Source organism: Pelophylax lessonae, assembly GCF_965119305.1.
Source record: "Pelophylax lessonae genome assembly, chromosome: 2".
In the NCBI taxonomy this organism is placed as follows: domain Eukaryota; kingdom Metazoa; phylum Chordata; class Amphibia; order Anura; family Ranidae; genus Pelophylax; species Pelophylax lessonae.
Window position 1 is genome coordinate 248,942,594 of NC_138769.1, and position 27,534 is coordinate 248,970,127.

General features: G+C 45.8%; 1 protein-coding gene across 1 annotated transcript in view; it reads right to left on the reverse strand.

Annotated features, from left to right (window-relative positions):
• RAP1A (RAP1A, member of RAS oncogene family) overlaps window positions 1–27,534 on the reverse strand; it is a 171,621-nt gene that overhangs the window by 121,603 nt on the left and 22,484 nt on the right. Inside the window, exon 2 of the mRNA XM_082244866.1 lies at window positions 4,837–4,904. The gene's annotated coding sequence lies outside the window, so the exon portion shown is untranslated. The remainder of the gene's footprint in view (window positions 1–4,836; window positions 4,905–27,534) is intronic.

Genomic DNA, 27,534 nt, shown 5'->3' on the forward strand with positions numbered 1-27,534 from the left:
TGAACTAAAAGGCAGGCTGAAGTGGTGAATTCTTATTTTTTTTTCATGTACTGCTGATGGGTAATTTTACTTATTTTTTCTATATTTTTTGAGCTCAGGGGATTTGACCATTCCATGGACCTTTGATTAAATTATTTTCTTTTTTTCATATAGCTTAATTATTTAACATTTTGTCTTTGATATGCAACTGCTGGGTTTGGTAGTTCGGAAAAATGAGGTGCAGCTTGTGCTGGAGAATTCTCCAGTCTTGATTGCTTTGGTGCTGGGTGAATTGGGCCCTGTGATTAAGGGCTTGCTTTGCAGCCCGGGGCACATTCCCCCTAGCACCTTTGAAGATATTTGTTTTAGGTTATGTTTATTGGTCCTGATGGCCATTACAGTTGTGAGTCTGACCGAGGCCTGCCTCGGATATTTTCCATGCATAGATGGATATACTCCCTTTTATTATATACCTTGCAATTTGATGGTGACAGGATGGGACCTGTATTTCAGGCCCCATCGTTTTACTGCAATGCTTGCATTCCAGCAATCATGACATCATTACCAGTGGTATCATGGAATGTAAGAGGTTTGAACGCCCGCTTAAACGCACAATGGTTTCCTCTGTGTTCCGGAGGCATCTACCGGCCATTTGTTCACTACAAGAGACTCATCTAACTGTGGACTCTCAGTCTTGCTTACACTTTGCTTGGGTAGGGTGGGTATATCCCTCTACACATACCTCCTATTCTAGGGGGGGGGGGGGGGTGTCAGTGTGTTGATCCACAGATCCCTGGATTATCAGGAACACCACTCTAAGGTGGATGGGGAAGGGAGATATGTTTTTTTATATTGTAAACTATACACTGTGCATTGCATATTGGCTTTCACCCATGTGCCACTACTTTTCCATAGTGGAATCCTTCGGGAACTGGTGGCATATTTGATGAAACATCCTGAAGTCCCGTTGTAAATCATTGGGGACTCTTTAACTGTGTATGTGACAACAATTTAGATATTCTGTTGCGGCTGGGGCACGGGCCGTACGATCCTGGCTAAAATTGCTGAGGAGATGGGATGGGTAGATCCTTGGCGACTTGGGTATCCCACCGAAAAGGCGTTTTCTTGCTTTTCCAAAACTCATATGTCGCTTTCCCGTATTGACCTGTACCTTTGCTCCACGGATGCGCTGATATGTCTACAATATCAGATATGGACTGAGGTGTCAGATCACTCCCCACTCATCTTGTACTTAGAGGTGCGACCTAGTGCCACTTTGCGGAGGGCACCATGGAAACTGAATGCTCTTTGGCTAAATTTGTTCCCGTCCCATGATAAAGTGAGAACTAAGCTTCAGAAGTACTGGCAAGTGAATATAGGAGAGGGTGCTTTGGGTATTAGGTGGGATGCCTTTAAGGCGTATATGAGGGGCCTATTTATAACTGAGGTTCAGTCCATTAAACGAAATACAGCTGCGCAGGGGGTTCAGGCCGAGCAATTAGTTGGTCGCCTGGAGACTCGGTTTATTGCTGACCCCTCGGAAATCAATCGTGATAGCTGGGTAGTGGCGCAAGAGGCTCTCCTGCGTATTAACACTGCTGGGGATGAAAGGAAGCGATTTTTTAATCGGCAGGCGTTTTAAGAGGAAGGGGAGTGTACAGGCCGCCTTTTATCTAGAATTGCCCATTCTAATCAGTCCTCTCCCCCTATAGGTGCTTTAAAGGGGAGCGGGGGGAGGGTGGTCAGCTACCCGGATGCCATTATGGAAGTTCTAGTATCATACTATTCTACATTGTATCAGTCAAGACAGGCCCACTCGGAGATAGACCTGCTGGAATATGTGGAGGCTATTCCATTGGTGTCCCTTCTCTGAGTTGGAGAGGGAACTTTTAGATGCCCCCCTGACTCTAGAGGAGTTGCAACATGCCACCTCTTTATTTCCTAACACTAAGGCCCCGGGTGAGGATGGAATCCTGATCGAAGTTTATAAGATATATTCAGAGGAGACGTTACCACATCTCCTGGAGGTTTTTCAGGAGGCGAAACAGACCATGCGACTGCCTCCCTCAATGCGTAAAGCCAATATTATCCTCCTTTTAAAACCATGCAAGGACAAGCTGGACCCGGGATCATATAGACCTATATCACTATTACAAAGTGACAAAATATTAGCGAAAGTGTTGGCGCTACGTTTGAATAAGGTGATTGCTTCCATTGTCCACTCAGATCAGGCTGGGTTTATGCCCCAGAAGTCTACCTCGATTAATCTTCGCAGACTTTATTTGAACCTGCAATCTCCAGTGCACAAAGGCGGCGATCGTGCATTACTGTCTTTGGATACACAAAAAGCATTTGACAGCGTGGAGTGGGACTACCTGTGGGTCATCATGCGTAGATTTGGGTTTGTGGAAGAATATATCTCCTGGGTTCAACTTTTGTATTATTTACCGGAGGCAGCTATTAGGGAAAATGGGCGCGTGTCCTCACCATTCTGATTATATAGGGGCACTAGACAGGGATGCCCTCTATCCCCGCTATTATTTGCGGTGGCTATAGCGCCTCTTGCCGCCCTTATTAGGAACAACAAGAAGATGGTGGGGTTTTAGGTATGGTATAGTGGAGGAAAAGATCCTTCTTTATGCAGATGACACCATGATGTTATTAGGAGACACGTCCCAGTCCTTGGTGGAGGCAATGTCCGTTATTACGGACTTTGGCTCTTAATCTGGCCTCTTGATTAACCGTACGAAGTCCTCATTGATGTTTATTGTCAAGTCACTTGTTGGCAGGTCATTATCTGATACGGGTATTCCCGTGTCAGAGGAGTTCTGATATTTGGGTATACAGATTACTCCTAAATTGCTAGATTTTGTAGGCCTTAATGTGACCCCCTTGTTGGTTAAATTTCGAGAAAAAGTTAGGGTTTGGTCCCGGCTTCGCATGTCGTTAGCAGGCCGGGCCAACCTAATCAAAATGATCCTTATGCAACAGCTGTTAAATAGTCTTCATAATTGCCCGGTGGTTATACCTCTGACAATATTTTGTATCATTAATTCTATTTTTAGGTCCCTTCTATGGCTGTCTAAGAACCCTAGGATCAAGCTGGAGTATCTCCAGCGACCAAAAGATCTTGGGGGGCTGGCACTTCCAAATCCATGGCTTTATTATTTGGCATCTCAGTTGCAGCATATAGCCAGGTCCATGGGATGCGGGGGGGGGGGGGGGGGGTAGTCCGCTGCCCTACTTATGACCCATACAGTGGGCCCAGGTGGGTTGGCTGCTCTTCTGGAATCCCAAGTCTACAGCAAATCGAATAAACTCTTTCCCACGTATAATCTTATCCAGAATAGATGGAACAAAGCCTGGCAGCTTCAACAGATGGTAGGATTTACTAGTTTCAGCCCAATTTGGAACAATTCTAGGTATTCTAAATTGGCCAAGGTGCCCCACGGGGCTAGGTGGCAGTCGCCTGGTGTTACCCTCCTGAAAGAAATCCTTTGCAATGGCACCCTCAGGTCCTTTGATGACCTGAGGGAATCATATCACCTACCAATATACATGAAGTAAATTTTACTATTTGCAGCTTAGGCACGCAGTTAGAGCCCAGGGAGGGGTGGATATATGGGTGCAGTCCCCACCCCTGTCTTTCACTTTATGCCAGAAGTGGACTCTCTTAAAGGGTTCATATCACACTGCTACTCATTGTTACTGGGTTCCCTTCTAGATCAACACCCTTTACGTATGATTGCCGATTGAGAGCGGGATGTTGAATCTTTTGAGGAAGAGCAGTGGGGGGAAGCTTTGCAGGCGGTACAGGCGAGTTCTTTGAATGTGGCACAAAGGCTGTCTCCGTTGTATATACTCCACAGGGCTCACTATACTCCTGCACGATTGCATAGAATGGGTAGACGTGACAATGCCCTGTGCACTAGATGTCTGAGGGACCATGGGGATCTGATACATCTATTTTTATGAAAGATAAAAAAAAAAAAAATCCACACAAAAAAGCAGAGCTGATCCATGCATTGGAACCATATTGATGTACAGTCGGGGTTGAGCTTGGGAGATCGGGGCAGGTCTGTGCAGCAGGTCAATGATTTAAACTTGCTGTCTGCCCTAGACACCTGTGCACTACGTGCAAGTGAAGATGGCCCTTCACATGGGTGTATGGATTGGTGCATGTATGAATGAGGCCTTTGATTTCAAAGACCCATTTTATTTGTTAATACCTACAGTCATGACTTATGGCATGGATACTTAAGTAGTAATTGGTTAAGAAACAGAACACAAGAAAATTCAGTTAAGTGCCATAGAGAAAAAAAAAAAATCCAGTTAGGGCTTCTGCACACTGCCTCTCAAAGAAGCTGCTCTTACAGGCTTTTGAGTTCTAATTTTTTTTCTGCCTGGAAACTCCCCTTCATTTTAGCATATGTGTCCAGGCACACTATGGCTTTTTCTGGAGTTTACAGGCATATGTGCTTGCAGGCAGAAAAAAATCCCACCAAACTTACGTTTTTGAGAGGAGCTTTAGAGCAGAAAAGACGACTAAGCACACAAAAATGTGTAAAAAAAGTTAAAAAAAAAAATTAGTTAGGGGAAGGTTTGTGGGGAAAAAAAAAAAAAAAAAGAAAATAAACATGCTTATGCTCACAAAACATGCAATAAAAAAAAAAAAAAAAAAAAAAAAAAAAAACCACATGAAAGAGCATATAAAAGCACAAGCTTCTTCCAGCTTTAAGGCAGAGAAAAAGCCAAAATGCCTGTAAAAGCACTCTATTTTTTTTTAAACTGCAGTGTGCATGCGCCCTAAAAGTTCCAGCCATAAAGTGGGTTGGTAGTTCCGTACACAACACATACCTGCTATCCTCAGCATGTAAACAGTGTTCACCCGATCTCTGAATAACGATGTAAAGATTAGATCAGACCTGCAAAAAACAAATCAAATCAATTAAGTTTACTTAGCAAATAAAATACAGTTAATTTGTTAATTTACACTGAAACAAGCCATACTTGATAGAAATGTGCAGGACATTCGACAGACTAGCTATTGCATAAATTACCAAAACTGTATATACAGCTGCAAGAAAAAATGTGAACCCTTTGGAATGATATGGATTTCTGCACAAATTGGTCATAAAATGTGATCTGATCATCATCCAAGTCACAATAGACAATCACAGTCTGCTTAAACTAATAACACACAAAGAATGAAATGTTGCCATGTTTTTTATTGAACACACCAGGTAAACATTCACAGTACAGGTGGAAAAAGTATGTGAACCCCTAGACATAGACATCTCCAAGAGCTAATTGGAATGAGATGTCAGCCAACTGGAGTCCAATCAATGAGATTTGAGGTGTTGGTTACAGCTACCCTGCCCCATAAAACACACACCAGTTCTGGGTTTCTTTTCACAAGAAGCATTGCCTGATGTGAATGATGCCTCGCACAAAAGAGCTCTCAGAAGACCTACGATTAAGAATTGTTGACTTGCATAAAGCTGGAAAGGGTTATAAAAGTATCTCCAAAAACCTTGCTGTTCATCAGTCCACGGCAGGACAAATTGTCTAACAATGGAGAAAGTTCAGCACTGCTGCTACTCTCCCTAGGAGTCGCCGTCCTGTAAAGATGACTGCAAGAGCACAGCGCAGACTGCTCAATGAGGTGAAGAAGAATCCTAGAGTGTCAGCTAAAGACTTATAAAAGTCACTGGCAAAGGCTAACATCCCTGTTAGCGAATCTACAATACGTAAAACACTAAACAAAGAATGGATTTCATGGGAGGATACAACAGAGGAAGCCACTGCTGGCCAAAAAAAAACATTGCTGCACATTTACAGTTTGCACAAGAGCACCTGGATGTTCCACAGCAGTACTGGTAAAATATTCTGTGGACAGATGAAACCAAAGTTGAGTTGTTTGGAATAAACACACAACACTGTGTGTGGCGAAAAAGAGGCACAGCACACCAACATCAAAACCTCATCCCAACTGTGAAGTATGGTGGTGGGAGCATCATGGTTTGGGGCTGCTTTGCTGCGTCAGGGACTGGACGGATTGCTATCATCGAAGGAAAAATTCCCAAGTTTATCAAGACATTTTGCAGGAGAACTTAAGGTCATCTGTCTACCAGCTGAAGCTCAACAGAAGATGGGTGTTGCAACAGGACAATGACCCAAAGCACAGAAGTAAAACAGAATGGCTTAAACAGAAGAAAATACGCCTTCTGAAGTGACCCAGTCAGAGTCCTGACCTCAACCCGATTGAGATGTTGTGGCATAAACTCAAGAAAGCGATTCACACCAGACATCCCAAGAATATTGCTGAACTGCAACAGTTCTGTAAAGAGGAATGGTCAAGAATTACTCCTGACCGTTGTGCACGTCTGATCTGCAACTACAGGAAACGTTTGGTTGAAGTTATTGCTGCCAAAGGAGGTTCAACCAGTTATTAAATCCAAGGGTTCACATACTTTTTCCACCTGCACTGTGAATGTTTACATGGTGTGTTCAATAAAAACATGGCAACATTTAATTCTTTGTTTGTTATTAGTTTAAGCAGACTGCAACTGTCTATTGTTGTGACTTAGATGATGATAAGATCACATTTTATGACCAATTTGTGCAGAAATCCATATCATTCCAAAGGGTTCACATACTTTTTCTTGCAGATAGATAGATAGATAGATAGAGATATATATATATATATATATATATATATATATATATATATATATATATATATTACACACACACACACAGTATCTCTCAAGAGTACACCCCTCACATTTTTGGAAATATTTTATTACATCTTTTCATGTGACAACATTGAAGAAATTACACTTTGCTACAATATAAAGTAGGTAGTGTACAGATTGTATAGCAGTGTAAATTTGCTGTCCCCTCAAAACAACAACACACAGCCATTAATGTCTAAACCTCTGGCAACAAAAGTGAGTACACCCCTAAGTGGAAATGTCCAAATTGGGCCCAAAGTGTCAATATTTTGTGTGCCACCATCATTTTCCAGCACTGCCTTAACCCTCTAGGGCATGGAGTTCACCAGGACTTCACAGGTTGCCACTGGAGCCCTCTTCCACTCCTCCATGACGACATCACGGAGCTGGTGGATGTTAGAGACCTTGCGCTGTGCAGGTCAGTCAAGTTCCTCCACCCTAAACTCGCTCATCCATGTCTTTATGGACCTTGCTTTGTGCACTGGCGTGCAGTCATGTTGGAACAGGAAAGGCCAACCCCAAACTGTTCCCACAATGTTGGGAGCATGAAATTGTCCAAAATGTCTTTGTATGCGAACGCCCTAAGGATTCCCTTCACTGGATGGAACAATTTTTTTTTTTTCAGATCCTCAGAGTTCTCTGCCATGAGGTGCCATGTTTGAAATCCCTGGGTCCAGAGGGTCTCGCCATTGAACTCTATGAAGCCCACGGGGACCTCTTTGCTCCCATTCTGGCCTCACTCTACTCCCAATGCTTGACAGAGGGAGCTCTCCCGGCCTCCATGAGCCATGCTCATGTTGTCCTGATATACAAACCACCCAATGATCGTGCCTCCTGTAGGCCAATTGAACTCCTCAACATCGACTTTAGAATACTTACACTACATTTGCAACCCATTTTACCTACTGTCATCGAGACAGACCAGACTAGTTTCAAGGCCCAAAGAGCGACAGACATCAACCTACGGAGAATATACCACCATATCCACGCCCAACATCTCAACGTGGGCTCCAGAGTGGTGGCCTTGCTAGTCTAGTGGCCTTTCCTGTGGGAGGTACTCTGCAGAATTGTCTTTCTTTTGGTCTTCATCAAATGGCTACAGGTTCTATACAAACATCCCACATCACTCTTAAGCTTGGGGGGAGGGGGTGGTGGGTCTGTTGGAACCCCCCCCCCTTATCCAGAGGCACCCGGCAGGGTTGCCCTCTTTCTCCAGCCCTATTTGCCATTGCCATCGAGCCAGTGCCAGAGGCTCTTCCTACTTCCCAGCATATCAAGGGACTGCGTGTTAGTTGGCTGGAGGAGAGGGTGGCATTGCATGCGGATGATCCATTTCTAAATTATGCCGGGGGCCTTACAAAACTGGATTTTTGACTTACCGTAAAATTATTTTCTCTGAAGTTTGACAGACGCAACTCCATATAATTCTTGACCATTGGGTTATGCTGCCCCCTACAGGAGTAGAACACTAGGCAGGAAAAAAGCTTTACCATGCCTATGGAACCGTTCCTGCAGGCATACACCCACACTCTGCTATTGGCTTCAGTTTAGTTGCAAGCAGTGTTTAGAGGAAAAATCCCATCCAACTCAAGATAGTAGGGCGGGTGCTGCGTCTGTCAATGAACTTGAAAAGGGTTTTACAGTAAGTAAAAAATCCAGTTCTCTATCGTTCGTTGACAGACGCAGCTACATATAATTCTTGACCATTGGGACTTCCCAAAGCAGTATTTGCATGAGGGGTGGGAAAACAACACAGAAAATGAACGTAATTCCCAAAAAGGCTAAAACTTTAGCCAACCAGTGAACATGGAGCTCAACAAGGAACAATTGGAGCTCACCTGAACAAACACCCTCAAAGAGACTAAAGTTGTTTTCAAACAGCAGCCTGCAAAACCTTGTGGCAAAAGAAGCATCTGAGGATGCCAACACATCTTATTTATAGAATTTTGCGAACGTGTGCACAGATGACCAAGTTGCCACCTTGCAAACTTGTATTACTGACAGCGAAAGGCCCAAGAAGCACTCAGCGCCCTAGTAGAATGCGCCTTCACAGGGAAAGGTGGAACCTGACCCTTGAGTGAATAAGACTGTACCACCGTCTGCCTTATCCATCTGGATATGTTCGCAGCAGACGTAGACAATCCCTTAGGAATAAACGACTGATTAGGTCGAAGTACCACTTTATCTCTGTGGGCCACCAGATAAGGTGAACAGCAGGATAGCACCGTCAATTAAGATACTTTGCGAGCAGAGGTAATAGCCACCAAAAAGGCTGCCTTCTGTAACAGTGTAAACAGAGGAATCTCCCTAATGTTCTCAAAGGGAGGGTTTTGAAAAACAGACAGTACCCAAGGCAAACTGCTGTTCAACCCCTCTTTGGAGAAAGGCCAAAATCCTAGCCACCGAAAAAAAGCGAGGATGCACCTTCAGCGATTCACACCATGAGATGTACAATTTCCACATACGATGATAGATCTTCCTGGAGGTAGATTTTCCAGCCTTCAACAGTGTAGGAATCACTGAGTCAGAAAGACCCCTGTCCTTTAACACATGGCTTTCAACAGCCAAGCCATTAAAGCCAGCGACTGTAAAAGCAGAATGGAAGATCGGCCCTTAAGACAACAGATCTTCCCTGAAGGAAGTCTCCAAGGAGCATCGGCGACCAACCTTCCCAGATCTGCATACCAAGACCGGCGAGGCCAGTCTGGGGGCACCAGAATGACCAGAATCCCTTCCACCTCTATTCTAAGCAGAATCCTCGGCAGGAGCTTCAGTGGAGAACGCATAAATCAGCTGATCCTGACCCCAATGAGCCACCAGAGTGTGTAGCGTCGGCCAGAGGATCCCGAGACCTGGCTACAAAACTCTGTACCTTCTTGTTGAGACGAGAGGCTAACAGGTCGACGTGGGGTGTCCCCCACCGGACACATAGCAGGTGAAACACCTTCAGGTGCAGGGACCATTCCCCCTGATCCAATGCCTGACCACTCAGGTAATCCGCCTGCCAGTTCTCCACTCCTGGGATATGCACGGCAGAAAGAGCTGGAACAAAAATATCTGCCCATTTCAGGATCTCAGCCACCAATGCCACAGCCGTGGCATTGCCTGGTTGAAGCCGAACTGGACAATCCTGCAGACGATTCGTCCAGTGACTCAGGCAAAGCTTTATCGCTCGGAGTTCCAGAATATTGATCGGCAGTCTGGACTCCTCCACGGTCCAGGACCCCAGGACACATAGGCTTTCCAAGCACTCCTCCCCAGCCGGATAGGCTGGCACCCGTGGTTACCACAGTCCAATACAATGGAAGGAAGGATTTGCCCTGGTGTAAGGCCAACGAGCGAAGCCATCACAGAAAAGCACTCCCGGTGCTCTGACTCAACCAGATCATAGTGTCCAAGGATTTTAGATCTTTGTTCCAATTGACAAGAATTTCTCTTTGTAAGGGTCTCATGTGAAACTGAACAAACGGAACCGCCTCGAAAGGTCCACACCATCAGACCTAAGGCTCACATGCATGTCCACAGATAGGACAGGTTGCTGGAGAACAGCAGGCGAGTCGCCTTCTGCAACTTTTGCAGCTCTCTTGGGGGAAGAAACACCCTCACCGAAGCTGAGGTCTAGAGTCAGACCCAGATAATCCTGCTTTGAAGATGGGACCAGAGCAGATTTTTTTAAATTGACGTTCCAACCGAACTCTTGCAGAGTGCGTATAGTGATTGTCAAGTCGCCCAATCGGACTGAATGTGAGTCTGCTCTTAAGAGGAGATCATCCAGGTACCCCAGGACTACAATCTCCCGCTGTCACAGTAATGCCAATACCGTAGCCATTGTAGAAGACCCTGGGGGCGGAAGCGAGACCAAAAGGGTAACGCCACAAATTGATAACGTTCCGCTTCTATAGCGAAGCAAAGAAAACGCTGGTGTCCAGAGTAAATGGGGATGTGCAGGTTCGCGTCCTCGATATCAATAGAGACCAAAAAGTCCCCTTGGTCCCACTACCAGGCGAATGGACTCCATTCGAAACCTCTGTACCAGCACAAAGTGATTCAGAGCCTTGAGGTCCAGAATTGGACGCATATGGAAGAAATGGACTGGATGGCAGCACTCCAAAAAATTAGTCTTTTATTGAAGTAACAAAAATGCAGAAATACATGAAAGATGATCATACCACAGCGGAGAGGACACTGGCAGCTAACGCGTTTCGCACCCAAGCTGGTGCTTAGTCATAGGATAATGATTAAGCACACAGTGTGTGAAACGCGTCTACCTTGTCACGATTGTCATAATTTGGATGTCCAGTCAATAAATCTGGATTTTGACTCAACCTGGAGTGCTGCCAATTCCTTTTCCTTTATCAAGTTTTCACGGAGGCGAGCCGGGGCATGCACCAGTGTGAGTCATCAGGCAATTACACCACCTTGAGCAGTGAGTCCTTGTCTCTTCAGATTACATTTAACCGCTCCCTTATCTTTACTACCCTCCAAATTAAAAATCTCAGAGACCTATTCATTTTGTTACTTCAAACTCTCCCATGCCTTTAATAGCCAATTCTCCCACTCTGGCCCTCAAGTGATACCCACTTCTCGATTATATTCTCATTTGATGCCAGTATCCCTGCCTGTCCTAGAGGGATTCAGGGCCAGATGGCAACGTGCCATCCCAGATCTCGACGATGACAACTGGGATGATAGATGGGACTCTCCCTTTCGTTCATTGGTTTCGCTATGAGACAGATTATTCCAATTTAAACCATTGGGCATACTATACAGGTTGCACAAAATGAACTTCAGCTCTTCTCCTGAGTGCTGGCTGTGGGGAGGACCTCCGGGGGACTTTGCCCGTATTTTCTGAACCGGACGAGTCATCGTCAGGGTTCTTGGAGGACGTATTAGCTCTCATCCATCTGGTCAGTGCAATATCCCTACAGTAATCCACGTCCATTTGTATTTTAGGTCTTGTGGAACAACCAAACTTAAACAATTGCTCCTGTTCTATGCCAGGATGATCATTGCGCTTCACTGGAAAAAGCCCTTTCCTCTGTCCCTTTCTTTTTGGAAACACATGGTAAATAAAAGGTTGCCTCTTTATTAAAGACACCTATGCTCATAGAGGCTGTCAAAAAATAGAAGATAAGGTCCAAATGGTTAGCTGAGCCCTCTACAGCGTCCGTGAAGCCTTCCTTTTGATAGGTCTTTCATTAATGCCATTGTTTGGTTCACAAGTTGTCTCACACTTGCTCCACTCAGACTTGCATCGATTTATATGTAGAAGTGGTCAGATGAAACCAAAATCAAACTTTTTGGCAACAATGCAAAACGTTATGTTTGGTGTAAAAGCAACACAGCTCATCACCCTGAACACACCATCCCCACTGTCAAACATGGTGGTGGCAGCATCATGGTTTGGGCCTGCTTGTTTTCAGCAGGGACAGGGAAGATGGTTAAATTTGATGGGAAGATGGATGGAGCCAAATACAGGACCATTCTGGAAGAAAACCTGATAGAGTCTGTAAAAGACCTGAGACTGGGACAGAGATTTGTCTTCCAACAAGACAATGATCCAAAACAAAGCAAAATATACAATGGAATGGTTCACAAATAAACATACCCAGGTGTTAGAATGGCCAAGTCAAAGTCCAGACCTGAATCCAATCGAGAATCTGTGGAAAGAACTGAAAACTGCTGTTCACAAACGCTCTCCATCCAACCTCACTGAGCTCGAGCTGTTTTGCAAGGAGCAATGGGCAAAAATTTCAGTCTCTCGATGTGCAAAACTGATAGAGACATACCCCAAGCGACTTACAGCTGTAATCGCAGCAAAAGGTGGCGCTACAAAGTATAAACTTAAGGGGGCTGAATAATTTTGCACGCCCAATTTTTCCGTTTATTTGTTAAAGTTTGAAATATGCAATAAATTTCGTTCCACTTCATGATTGTGTCCCACTTGTTGATTCTTTACAAAAAAACTGAATTTTTGTAAAATCTTACCGTAAAATTCCTTTCTCTGAGTCCTCCGACAGTCGCCGCCCCTTCATAATCTTCACCAATGGGTAATTGACCTTTGCTCCGTAGGAGTAGCTAGGCAACAAGATTTGTTAATATCAAAGCTTTTAGCATATCACACCCCTAGGGGGCGGTCCCCTCAGTCAATACCTCCCTGCTTCCAGCATTCTCAACTCAGTTTTGGTAGCATAGCAGTAGAGTACATAAACCCCAAAAGAGGGGGGGGGGGCGGCGACTGTCGGAGGACTCAGAGAAAGGAATTTTACGGTAAGATTTTACAAAAATTCAGTTTTCTCTTAAGTCCTCCGACAGTCGCCGCTCCTTCATAATCTTCACCAATGGGACTTCCCAGAGCAGTGTAGACATGAGGGGTGGAAAAAAAACGCAGCCACACATAAAGCAACGCAGTACCCACATCAGAGAAAGGAACCTTACCAAAGTAAGAGAACCAACCTGGCAACAGGAAAAACGTGCTCAACAGGAGCAACAACCCAGGAAGAACAAGTAACCCAGGGGTAAAAACACCCCAACAGCCAAGGGCCCAAACAAGGGACCCTAAGGCACTGCCGCACTAAGAAATTTACGGCCAAAGGAAGCATCTGCCGATGCCTGAACATCCACTTTGTAAAATTTGGAGAAGGTGTGAACAGACGACCAAGTCGCCGCCTTACACACCTGGGCCACAGAAGCCGGATGACGATAGGCCCAAGACGTACTCAGAGACCTGGTAGAGTGCGCCTTCACAGGGAAAGGAGGAACCTTCCCCCTCAAAGCATAGGCTTGCACAATTGTCTGTCTGATCCATTTGGCAATGGTAGCAGCCGACGCCGCCATGCCCTTCCGAGGTCCCTCTGGAAGGACAAATAGGGAATCCGACTTGCGAAAGGACTTAGTCGATGACAGGTAAACCCTGATCGCCCGAACAACATCCAAAGCATGCAAAGCCACTTCCTGCGGATGCTTAAGCTTCGCGCAAAGCGAAGGCAAGACAATGTCCTCATTCAGGTGAAATTTCGAGATCCTCTTCGGAAGAAAGGAAGGGTTAGGTCACAAGACCACCTTATCCAAGTGAATCACCAAGTAGGGAGAGCTGCAGGACAAAGCCGCCAGCTCCGACACCCTACGAGCCGAAGTTCTAGCCACCAAAAAGGCAACCTTTTTGGACAATAGAGACAACGAGATCTCCCTGATCTTTTCAAAAGGAGCATGTTGCAACACGGACAGAACAAGGTTCAAGTCCCATGGAGGCAAAGGCTCCCTCCTAGGAGGGGCCAAGTGTCGCACCCCCTGAACAAAGGTGCGAATCAACGAATTAGACGCCACTGGGCGCTGAAAAAGAACGGCCAGCGCAGAAATCTGACCCTTAATCGTGGCCAGCGCCAAACGCTGGTCCACTCCAGTTTGGAGGAAAGCCAACACTCTCGACACCGAGTATGAGCGAGGGGAATACCCCCTGGACTCACACCAAGCGAAGTAGGCTTTCCAAGTCCGGTAGTATATCTTACCGGAAGAAGCTTTTCTAGCCTTAATCAAAGTAGGGACAACCTCAGGGGAGAGACCCCTATCCCTCAGGACCTGGCTCTCAACAGCCATGCCGTCAAAGCCAGCGACTGTAAAGCAGGATGGAATATCGGTCCCTGCGACAGAAGGTCTTCCCGAAGCGGCAGACGACACGGAGCGTCGACTGCCAGATTTACGAGGGCTGCGTACCAAGACTGGCGAGGCCAGTCCGGTGCCACCAGAATCACCGTATGCGGTTCCGAGGTTAACCTGCGAAGGAACCTGGACAACAGTTGAATTGGAGGGAAGGCATACATCAGACGATACTGATGCCAGGGCGCCACCAACGCGTCCGGGGCGTCCGCCCGCGGATCGCGCTTCCTTGCCACGAACCTTTCCACCTTGTTGTTCAGACGAGACGCGAGCAGGTCCACATCCGGAAGACCCCACTTCGCGCACAACTTCTGGAAGACATCCGGGTGAAGGGACCACTCTCCCTGGTCCAGGGTCTGGCGACTCAGATAGTCCGCCTGCCAGTTCTCCACTCCCGGAATGTGCACAGCCGTTATCGCTGGGACGTGCGTCTCGGCCCACGACAGAATGTCGTTTACTTCCCGAGCCGCATGGGCACTCCTGGTGCCCCCTTGATGGTTGATGTAGGCCACCGCGGTGGCATTGTCCGTCTGAACCCGAAGCGGACGGCCCTGAAGCCGTTCCGACCAATGCAGAAGGCAAAGTTTTATCGCTCGCAATTCCAGAATGTTGATCGGAAGGGAGGATTCCTCCTCCGACCAATTTCCCTGGGCGGACAGAACGCCCAGAACACCACCCCAGCCCGACAGGCTGGCATCCGTGGTGATCACCGTCCACGACAAAGGACGAAAGGACTTGCCCCCCCGACACCGCCAGGGACTGGAGCCACCACAAAAGACCCCTTCGGGTGTGGCAGCTCAACAAAATCCGCAGATCCAGAGATTGCGGACGCCCGTCCCACCTGGCCAGGATCTCCGCCTGAAGACCCCGCGTGTGAAACTTGGCGAAGGGAATCGCCTCGAAAGCCGAGACCATCAATCCCAGACACCTCATACACGTCCGGAGGGACGAGCACTGAGTGTCCCTGAGGGACCTGACCTCGTCCTGAAGTGTCCGGAGCTTGTCTTCCGGCAGGAAGACCTTCGCTTGAACAGAGTCCAGGATCATCCCCAGGTAAGGAAGACGAACCGACGGAAACAACGTTGATTTTGGAAAGTTTATCGTCCAACCGAACTCCTGCAGAGTCTGCATCGTGGTGGACAGTTCGTTCACCAGGCCCTGACTGGTCGCAGACCAAAGCAAGATATCGTCCAGATACTCCAAGACAGAGATGCCCTGGGCTCTCAATAAAGCCAGGACCGGCGCAAGCACCTTGGTGAAAACCCGCGGAGCCGAAGCGAGACCGAAGGGTAACGCCACAAATTGGTAATGATCCTCCGCAATGGCGAAACAAAGGTACCTCTGGTGACCCTGGAAAATGGGGATGTGAAGGTACGCATCCTTCAAGTCGATGGAGGCCATGAATTCCCCCGGAACCAGGGCAGCCACCACCGATCGCAGGGATTCCATGCGGAACTTGCGAACCCGCACAAAGCGGTTCAGAGCTTTCAAGTCCAGAATCGGACGTACCTTGCCCTCCTTTCTGGGCACAGTGAACAGATTGGAGTAGAACCCCCGAAATCTGTCCTGATGAGGCACCGGAACTACCACTCACTGGGCCCGCAGGTCCCGCCCCGCTAGGTGCAGATCCTGCAAACGCTCCGGAGACAGCTGAAGATTTAAGGGGAAAAATCTGCCCGCCGGCCGAGAGAGAAACTCGATCTTGTATCCAGATCGAACGATTTCCTGAACCCACCTGTCCCGAATGCGGGCCAGCCAGGGTTGAAGAAAACCGAGCAAACGTCCCCCCACCCCAGAACCGGGTGAGGGCGCCCCTTCAGGCCGAATTGGCATGGGCAGCGGACCCGGACTGGCCGGACTTCTGCTTACCTGCCCACGGCTTCTTCTGGGAGCCTTGGCCCTTGAAGGACTTGCCCTTGTATTGCGACCGAAAGGCACGAAAGGACCCCTGAGAGGGCCTAAACGAGGTATTCTTCTTACTGCGAACCGACTTATTCTTGTGAGATTGGGGTAAGAGAGTGCCCTTACCCCCGGAAATTCCCTTAATCAGAGTATCCAAAGACTCGCCAAAAAGGCGAGATCCCGCGTAGGGAAGATTAGCTAGGGTCTTGCGAGAGGATTGGTCAACCGACCAACATTTCAGCCATATCAGGAGACGGTTCAACACCGCTACACTGGAGAGGCGTGCAGCCAAAGGGACCAAATCCAAGTCCGCATCGCACAAATACATGACACCCTGATGAATTTGATCCACCATAGCCAATGTTGTCGGCGGAGTAGAGTCAGCCACCAGGGTGCACCTGAGCACCTGCGTCCAATCCGCAATAGCTTGGGCTGCCATAATGGAAGCAAAAATAGGCTTCAGCATAGAACCAGCAACCGTATAAGCATGACGGGCCAGAGACTCCAATCTCCTGTCCGTAGGGTCCCGGAACACCGGGGTATCCTCAGCAGAAATCGCAGTAGATTTATTCAAAACCGCCACCACGTGATCCACCTGAGGCGGCACGCACCAACGCTCATCAGTGGTGGGTGTAAATGGATAACGCAGCTTGAACTTACTTGGCACAGTAAAGGGCTTCTTTAAATTGCGCCATTGCTCATCAACAGCGCGCTGAAATTCCGCAGGGCAGGGAAAAGTCTGCGCTGCTTTGCGTTTCCTTTGCGTCCCATTAGAGGACATCAAAGCAGGAGGACTTGGTTCATCCTGCAGACGCAGTGTTTCCTTGATAGAAGTAATCAACTCATCCATGAGTGCAAGCTCTTCAGGTGAGCCAGGGGGAGAAGTATCAACTCCTACCTCAGCCTCCCCCTCAGACCCCACAAGGTCCAGGGATGAACGAGACCCTGAGAAGGGCACTCAAGCCATAGCAGCCCCATCGCCCCCTGAATCAGAGGAAATAGATAGCCTGGGCCGTTTTGCGGATCGATCAGCCATTAGCATCTGCACCTGAGAAGCCAAGTTCGCTACAACAGCAGCCAGATCAGCCCCCTCGGGGGATGCAGCAGCCCCTTGGCCCCCCACCAGGGTGGGAGGAAACTTGCAATCCTGAGAATCCATGCCCCAGTATCAACTAAAATAAAGGACTGCCCCTTTAAGACCGCGGCGAGCGCAGCCCACCACACACTACTGTATGTACCGACCCCGCAGGAATAAGGAGCACTGAGCAAGGAAATACAGGATAAGGAAGGTAAAAACCTGGAGAGACCACACAGCTGCTGCCACCGATCGCTGTTCCAGTGAAAAAGGAAGTGATGCAATGACTGACCGCCCTATATAGCCTATGAAGGCTACACAAACATGGCCGCTCGGCTGAGGGAATGTAGGCAATAAGAAAATGGCGCCGACATGTGCCTGTATGAGCGATCGCCGCCAAAATGGCAGCGTTTGGCGCCAAAACACCGCGCTGTACCACACAGGGCCGGTCACCACAGTTTGCCGAAAAAAATGGCGGGCCGCATCAGCGGTCGCCGCACAGCATGTCTGAGCCCAGTCTGCCCCATACATCTCACACAGCAGAGCGGGAGAGCCCCCCCCCCCCCCCCCGCCCACAGAAAGGCAGCTATCACAGGAATCTGACAGGGAGCTCAGCACTTACACAGACATGCGGGTCACACAGTCACAGACTGACACCCAGACAGGTCCCCACATAGAAAAAACACTTACCATTCCGGATGGCGTGGGGAGCCTTCTCTAGCGACCAAACTGCTGTACTGAGGACAGGGAGTGTCGCAGCCAGGACGCAGTGGACCGCGGTGCGAAACCGCAAATGGCGTCCGGTGAGGTAGCCACCTCACAGGCAGCATCCCTGCAGCAAACAGGGATGGGTCGTTCAATATGCCAGGGAAACCTGAGCAGAACGCTCGATGGCAGGCTGGGGAAACCCCTGGCTCTCAGCCCTGGGATCCAGGGTGGCCAGTCCGAGACCCAGCTCCGCATGATCATCTTCATCCGAAGATGAAGATGATCTAACTAACTAATGCTGAGAAAAAAACAGCTAAGTAAAAGAAAGAGAAATACTTGAAATAAAATCAAAAAGAGGATAGAAGGCTGAGACTGAAAACCCCAGCACAGGAACAGCCAGCTTCTCCTAAGCTAGGCAATTGAAAACTGAGTTGAGAATGCTGGAAGCAGGGAGGTATTGACTGAGGGGACGGCCCCCTAGGGGTGTGATATGCTAAAAGCTTTGATATTAACAAATCTTGTTGCCTAGCTACTCCTACGGAGCAAAGGTCAATTACCCATTGGTGAAGATTATGAAGGGGCGGCGACTGTCGGAGGACGTAAGAGAAATTACAGTTTTATATCTTTATGCTTGAAGCCTGAAATGTGGCAAAAGGTCACAAAGTTCAAGGGGGTCGAATACTTTCGCAAGGCACTGTATATATATTGAGAACAAGACAAAGGAGACTGTGGCCACAGACAGAACAACCAGAGCGTGTATGAAAACACAGAGATGTGCAATGAAGTGCAAGACACTACAGAAAGAACGAGCTACAATGAGGGAACCCATTGACTAGTAGGCAATGTTTTATTCCTATGGAGGTCACTTTTTAAAGCTACTGTACTAAAATGAATAGTACCTGTAAAGCCTGCACCTTACCACTATACCAACATTTATTGTCTACATTGGGAACAATGCTGCAAGGACATCTACTCTTACGGCTTCTTCTGTCGGGCAGAGGAATAACAGCGATCCCACGAAGGACTAGCACACAACTGCTGAAAATAGCCAAATTCGCACATCAGATGTAATGTAGTGTTACTAGCAAAAGCATGCCAGCTGATTGAACAGATTCCTTTCTACATTCCTAGAAACCCTCCTAGTGGTATGAATGTATAAAACATGGGCAGTGTTTGTTAACTAATTTAAGTATTGTATAGCACAGCTTACAAACTGCAGTTTTGGGAATGGTCTGTACAACAAGGAGCACAGAAGACATAAGAACAGACTATGCAACCTGAGGCTCGGTTCACATTAGTGCGATGGCAGACATCGCATGTGATTTGGAGCGCACTGCTCTGAAAATCACATGCGATGTCTGTGCGATGCGAATTCAGCCATACAGATAGTATGGCTGAATTTGCATCTGATTTGGCACAAACACGCACAGGACCCTTTTTTGGGTCCGCACCAGAATCAGATTGTACGGTGGTTCACATTTATGCCCGAAAGTCAGTTTGCAGAGCTATATGTGAACTGATTTGGGGGTGTCGTTAACTGTGATTGACACCCCCAGCGATTCGCATATGGCAGTGTGAACTGCCTGCGCTGGGAATGCGATGCGGGAACCCGCAGTAGATTCGCAGGGTTCCCGCATTGTATAAGTGTGAACTGGGACTAAAGGCTTGTACACACTAAGAAAATCAAGCAAACATTTTCGTCCAAATAATTTTTTCGTATGATTTTCGTATAGTCTGTACGCAACTTTCCACAGCCGAATTCTCGAAGGGACAAACTCCAAATTTTTTCTCGTATGGAAAAACAAATGATTTTCGTTTAAGTCGGTTCACACTAAGGCGACACGACTCTGCACGACTTCGGGCACGACTTGTGCATTACCATGCACCACGACTTTGGAGCGACTTGCAAGGACTTCACATAATGGAAGTCTATGCAAGTCGCTCCGAGGTCGCCCCGAAGTAGTACAGGACCCTTTTTCTAAGTCGGAGCGACTTGTGTCGCTCCTATTAAAACGGGTTCTGTAGCGGTCAATGGACCGCGACTTGTCAGGCTGACAAGTCGCCTGACAAGTCGCGGCAGTGTGGACCGGCTCTTAATGTGTACAGTTTTCAAACGATTTTTGTACAAGAAAAATAAGAAAAGAAAGACTGTGCATGATCAGAATAAAATAAATAAAAAAAGCCTTTGTCGTATGAGAATTTTTGTACGAATTTTCGCTCATCGGAACATCATTTGCTGTAAAAAAAAAAAAAAAAAAAAAAACACGAGAAACATTGATCTTTCACCCGATTTTCTTATAGTGTGTAGTGTACCCCCACTTAAGGGGGGAAGAAAAAAATGAGCACAGAGATACACAGAAAGATCTGCAGGAGACATGCATGGCACATGCTTTACAGGCTCCAAAAAAAATGAATAATTAAAGCACGTTTTTCCCTAAAAAAAAAAAAAACAAACAAATATGCATTTATTTATTTATTTTTTAAGTGAACTTACCCTTTAAGGTAAAAAAAAAAAAAACCTTGAGGCTTTAGAACCACTTTAGGCTACAAAGGGCGTGTGGAGACCGGCACGGAGCCCAATCACACTCCTGTTGCAGACGAAAGTCTGAAAAGGAGGGTCACATACCGCTGGTATCATCCACAAGAAACTTTAATGGAGACTGCTCAGACAGAAAATGGTTCTGCCATGATGCTCCATCCGAGCAGTCTCCAATGCACAGAGAGGCAGAGGATCTGACAGAGAAGTTCTGTCCTTCTCTATTTTTGCTGACTGCTGAGACAAAGTGGGGGTGCGAAAAGGAAGGAGGAGGAGGGTGGGGGGGGGGGGGGGGTAGAGCTTCAGGGGAGGTACAATGACCATATGAAATGGCCTGCCGGGCCAGCTTCGGCCTGCAAGCCTTGTGTTTGACATATGTGCTCTACATTATACACTACAAATCTAATCGGAGGTCTGAGAGGTAGAAAGCAGTGTCAGGAGCAGGAGGCACAGTTGGGTTGAAATCTACTCATCAGATGGCCTCAAACGATGGGTAAAGCGATCAACTAATTGCTGGCCTCCTATTTAGGAGTATAATTCCCACTACTCTCACACTGGCAACTGCTGGCTTAGACAAGACCCACCACTTCTGTCCCACTTACAAAATCACACCCTTGTTAATTATGTCACCAACAACAATCCCTAAAGAAAGGTGGGCTGCAACCCACCAAAAAGATTTGCTACTATTATCCAAGTGGTATATATGTATATGTATATATATATATATATATATATATATATATATATATATATATATATATATATATATATATATATATGTGTCCTACTACAACTACTGCATATTGGATATCTGCACATCTGTGCATGTCTTACTGAGCACCCAGGTTTATCCCTGTCCACCTTCCGCGGGTGCGTGCGTGTGTGTATGCACGTGTTGGTGACGCAACACGTCGGGAGGAGACGGGTGGCATCACTTCTGGTCACGGCCGAAACTGGAAGTTTGGGTTACAGAGCAATTTACTCTGTGCGACAAATCTATCTGCGTTGCTGAGTATTTTAATGTGAGGAATACTATTTAATAAATAAAGATTTTTATTAAGTAAACAAAAGCGCTTTAGATTTACTTTTCAGGTAAGAGGCCACCCTGCGCATTGGTGGAGCACGGGAGCATATGGATTGAAGCAATTTATTTGGAAGAACTTTATTACACTTAGGCTCCATGTACACGGGACGTTATAAATGGCCGTTTAGGAGCAGTTGGGAGTTTTTTTCAGAAGCCCCTGAACCCACCTACATGTTATCTTATCTGTCCATGTACACAGGGTCGTTTACAGTCATTTGCAGGCAGTTGAGTTCAGGGACGTTTTTTGGAAAGCAATTATTTGCATTTGAAACGCCGGGAAACAAGCGTTCAAACGCAAAAACGCGCCCGAACGCGATGACCCGCGTTTAGCGCTCGCGTTTTTCCATTTTAAAGGGGAATGATTTTTTTGACCTCTAGGAACGGTTCTAAAGGCAAACGCCCGCAAACAGCCGCTAAACGTGGGTGCAAACGTGACCTAACGGACGTTTTAAACGTCCTAAAAATTCCAGCATTCAAAAGGGACTTTTAACAACATCCCGTGTACATGAAGCCTTATATCTACAGAGATTTAAAAGGGACTTATCGTGCATTCCCCGATTTAGATTTACAGCCCAGTAAGGCACTTGGACTTTTCCTATTAATAATGTTAATAAGGTTAATGAATTGAACCCGATATTGAGTGTGATCACTTTTAAAACTAGTTAACTAATTTGAATATCGATTATTTGTCTCATGTTGTCTTGAATATGGTATCTATTTATTATCACTTTTGCACTTTATTGTTCATGATATTGGGATTTAGCAGCACACTGTACTATGTTTTATTATTGCATTGTGTATGTGGAAACACTACAGGTATTGGCAGCAATATTTGTTCCATCACTATTACTGCATTTGTTGAATGCTGGATAGCACGAGCGGTCTGATTTCCTTTCTACACACCCTTATACATATTGTAAATACACACTCAAGCACATTTTGCTTAACTGCTTACTTTTTGACCACTCCTCCATACAAAATTACTTGCAAGAGGTTTGTGGGTTTCCTTTCATGAACTGTCCTTTTGAAATTTTGTGGCAGAATTTGAATGGAAATCAAATCAAGGCTTTAACTAGAGCAGTCCATAATCCTCTATTTTTTTCTTTTTGTGCCATTCCTTGGTGGATTTGCTTTAGTGATTTGAAACATTATCGTGTTGAAACATTTTTTTCTGTTTGGCTTCAACTTTTGGACTAAATGCCTAACATTCTCATCAAGCACAGACTTTAAATGCAGAATTTATAGCCGACTTAATGACTGAAAGCTGTCCATGCCCTAAAACAGCAAAGCAACCTCGAACCATTTTCCATAACCGTGCTTCACATAGTTAGTCAGGTTGAAAGAAAAATACAAGTTCATCTAGCTCAACCAATATAAAAAACAAAAGGAAATAACACAACCATACATTACAGCATACACAATCCTATACCCACAACTGATACAGAGGAAGGTGAAAAACCCCAGCAAAGCATGATCCAATTTGCTACAGCAGGGGAAACAATTCCTTCCTGATCCCCCAAGAGAATCGGATATTCCTTGGATCAACTTTACCTATAAATATTAGTACCCAGTTATATTATGTACACCTAGGAAAGAATCAAGGCCTTTTTAAAATTTGAGCTGGCCAGAGCCACCTCTGGAGGGAGTCTATTCCACATTTTCACAGCTCTTACTGTGAAGAAGCCTTTCCGTAGCTGGAGACGAAATCGCTTTTCCTCCAGACATAAAAAGAGTGCCCCCTTGTCCTCTGTGATGACCTTAACCACTTAAGCCCCGGAGGATTTTCCTGCTAAAAGACCAGGGGGTATTTTGCGATTCGGCACTGCGTGACTTTAATGGACAATTGCGCGGTCGTGCGACGCTGTACCTAAACGAATTTGACGTCCTTTTTTTCCCACAGAGCTTTCTTTTGGTGGTATTTGATCACCTATGCGATTTTTTGATCACGCGCTATAAACAAAAAAAGAGCGACAATTTTGCAAAAATAGCAATATTTTTCACATTTTTTTATATGAAATTCCCCAAAAAAATTTAAAAATCTAAATTTTTTAACATTTTCGGCCAATTTGTTTTATCCTACCTATGTTTGGTAAAAAAAAAAAAAAAAAAAAAAAAAAAATAAAAAAAAAATAAAAAAAATCGCAAAAAGCGTATTTTTATTGGTTTGCGCAAAAGTTATCGCGTTTACTAACAAAGGGAAAGATTTTTGTCATTTTTGTTTTTTTTTGTTTTTTTACGCGTAATGGCGGTGATCTGCGATTTTTTTTGCGGTACTGCGACATTGCGGCGGACAGAACGGACCCTTGACTGACATTTTTGACACTTTTGGGGTTACCAGTGACATTTCTACAGTAATCAGTGCTATACATATGCACTGTTACTGTAAAAATACACGGATAGTGAAGGGGTTAACTTTATTTGGGAGGGAGGGGCTGTGTGTGTCCCTAGGGGCGTGCTTTCTACTGTGATTGGCTGTGGCTTGAGCTGTAAGGACACTGATCAACGGATCTACATAGTAGATCCGTGTGATCAGTGTCTTTACACCGAGGAGAATGACAGGTGGCTTGTTTACACAAGCTGCCTGGCATTCTCCCTCTCCCCTGACGATCGCCGTCACACGCGCGGGGGGGGGGTCCGTGACCACGCGGGCTCGCTCGCTCCCCAGACCCTCCCAGGCTAGTGACGTTAATTAACGTCACTCGCGTTGAATTTAAAAAAAAAAAATTAACGCCACTCTGCCTGGCAGGGGCTGACCGCCACAGTAAATCTACTTGCGGCGGACGGCAAGCGGTTAAAGTGAATAACTCCACACCAAGTTCACTATATGGACCACTTATGTATCCCACCTTTAATCTCCTCTTCTCAAGAGAGAATAAATTCAGTTCCCCTAATCTTTCCTCATAGCTGAGCTCTTATCAGTTTGGTTGCCATTCTCCACATGTTCTCCAGTTCCCCGATATCCTTTGAAAAATGGTGCCCAAAACTGAACTGCATATTCCACATAAGATCATACTAATGATTTGTACAAGGGCAAAATGATATCTCTCTCTCTGGAGCCCATGCCTCTCCTAATACAAGAAAGCACTTTGCTTGCTTTGGAAACCGCAGCTTGGTGCTGCATGCTATTATTATTATTCTTATAATGTACCAAAACCCCCAGATCCTTCTCCACTATGGATTCCTCCAGTTCTACTCATAGTTACATAGTAGTTGAGGTTGAATAAAGACATCAGTCCATCCAGTTCTCCACCTAGTATATATGATGCATGCATATGCTTAGCCTCCAAGTGCATAACTTGACTTTTATCAACATTAAATGCCACATAGTTGCCCAATCAAACAGTACATTGAGGTCGTCTTGTAAGTTAGGGCTCTTTCACACGGACGTTCCGTATGTTCGTATATCACCCTATCCGTTTGCGGGTGATATACAGACATAATGCTTGTCAATGGGAATGCGGATGTCAGCAGATGACCATCCCCTGACATCCGATTTGTGTCCTTTCAGTTCTGTTCCGTTTTTTGGAAGGATGACAAGTGTCATACGTGTCCGTGATAAAAAAAAGAAAAAAAGTGCCACAGCGTAGATAAAAAAACTGAGCGGCCGTGTGAAAAAGCCCTTAGAGACATCCTGTAAAGAAGTTATTCCACTGCAAAGCTTGGTGTTATCCACCAAGACTGAAGTGGTACTTTTAATCCCAGACTCTATATCATTTATAAAGACTTAACAGTCCCAACACTAAACCTTGGGGTACACCACTGATAACCTTAGACCATTCAGAATGAGAATCATTAACCACTACTCTGAATTCTACCTTTTAGCCAGTTTTCTATCCATTTAAAACCGGATCTTTCCAAGCCTGTAGACTTTACCTTACACATTAGCTGTGTGTGGGGAACTGTGTCAAACACTTTTGCAAAATCCAAGTATACTATGTCCACAGCCACCCCTATGTCCAAGGCTTTACTTTCCTCAAAAAAAAAAAAAAAAAAAAATCAGGTTTGACAACTTCTGTCCTTCATGAATCCATGCGGTTTGTTGCTTAAAATATTTTTTTCCCAGCAAGAACTCATCTATGTGGTCTTTTTTTAAACTCTCCACTATCTTCTTGACTATATAAGGTAACCTAACAGGTCTATAGTTACTTGGTAAAGACTTTGATCTCTTTTGTGCCCTACGCCAATCCAGTGGTACTATTCCAATCCTTAAAGCGGAGTTCCACCCAAAAGTGGAAGTTCCGCTTTAAAGGACTCCTGACCCCCGCACATGCCACATTTGGAATGTCATTTTTTTTTGGGGGGGGGAGCGGGTACCTAGTTTTCACAGGTAGCCAGCACCCACTTCTGCTCGAGCCGCCTAGGCATCTGGAGCGGAAGTTCTCCTCTCCCCTTCTTTCCTTGCAATCTTCTGGGACACGTCATAGGTGCGTATTGAAGCCGCAAGCTGTCACAGCCGGGTGCCCACACTCGTGATGCCGGAGAGAACTGAGGGAGAGAATTGTGGCTTCAGGCAGCTGCATTGGTGGATCGTGGGACAGGTAAGTGTGTGTTTATTAAAAGTCAGCAGCTACACTTTTTGTAGCTGCTGACCTTTAACACACACAGAAACGGCTGTAATGGCGCTTTAACAAGTCCCTAAAATTAGAAACAATGGCTTTGAAAAGACAGAGCTCAATTCTTTTAGGATCCGTGGGTGGATGCCAGAAAACGCCCCTGCCAGAAAATGCTGATAACAGCCTACATGTGCATGGACACATAGGATAACATGCTGGAGAGTTTACCGGCAGTAGAAAAAAAAACATCTGACACCAAAAACAGCAGCTGTATAAACGTCTAGTGTGCATGAGGCCTTAAACTTATTGCCCATGGGAATATGCTTTGCAGTGAGTTTGCATACAGTTTTTTTAAGAATTCACACATTTATGTTGTGTTCATCAATGCCAATATTTCCTCCCAGTCTAAGTCTTGGAGAGCAGCCCTCATCCTTGGAAAACTGCTCTCCTAAAGTTAAGTGTTTTTATTTTTCCCGTACGCATGTGTTGCTTACAGCTAACATTGAAAAAAATATTACGGTCACTGCTACCCAGATGTTCTTTTATATGAATATTGGTAATAAGCTTGGCATGGTTTGAATTTACCAGGTCCAGCAGAGCAGCATTCCTAGTCAGTGCCTCAAACTGCACCATAAAAAAATGGTCTTGTAATAGGTTTATCAATTTTTGCCCTTTAACTTTTCCAGCAGTGCCATTACTCCAGTCAATGTCTGAGTAGTTAAAATCCCCCATTATCACTGTCCCAGCCCTTTCTATCTGTGCCAGGAGCTGGGTCGCCACCTCCTCATTAACACTGGGAGGTCTATAATAAACTCCAATGATAACCTTTGTATTACACTCACTCCTGTACATTTCCTTTCCACCCATACTGCTTCAGACTCATCACACTCTCCATCAACTAGGTCCTCTTTCACATTTCACTTTGAGATCACTTTTCACAGAGACAGACACCACCACCCCTCCGTTTTACCCTGTCTTTCCAAAAGAGTATAGCCAGGAATATTAATAGTCATGTGAAGAATGAAGCCACGATTTAGCAATACCAATGATATCATAGTTCTTCTCATGCCCCAGAGCTTCCAACTCACTTATTTTGCTTGACAGACTTCTGGCATTGGTGAACAAACACTGTAATTCATTGTCACATTTTTCACACTTACCGTACTTTGCATGTTTTTTATTTTAGTACAAATAGTACCATTTCCAATGGTTGTTTGTAACAGGGGAACCTTCTTATCCTCTGCCATAGCTCTCACCCCATATTTCCCCATTCCACCCACCAATAGGGACTGACCCCTGTCTGA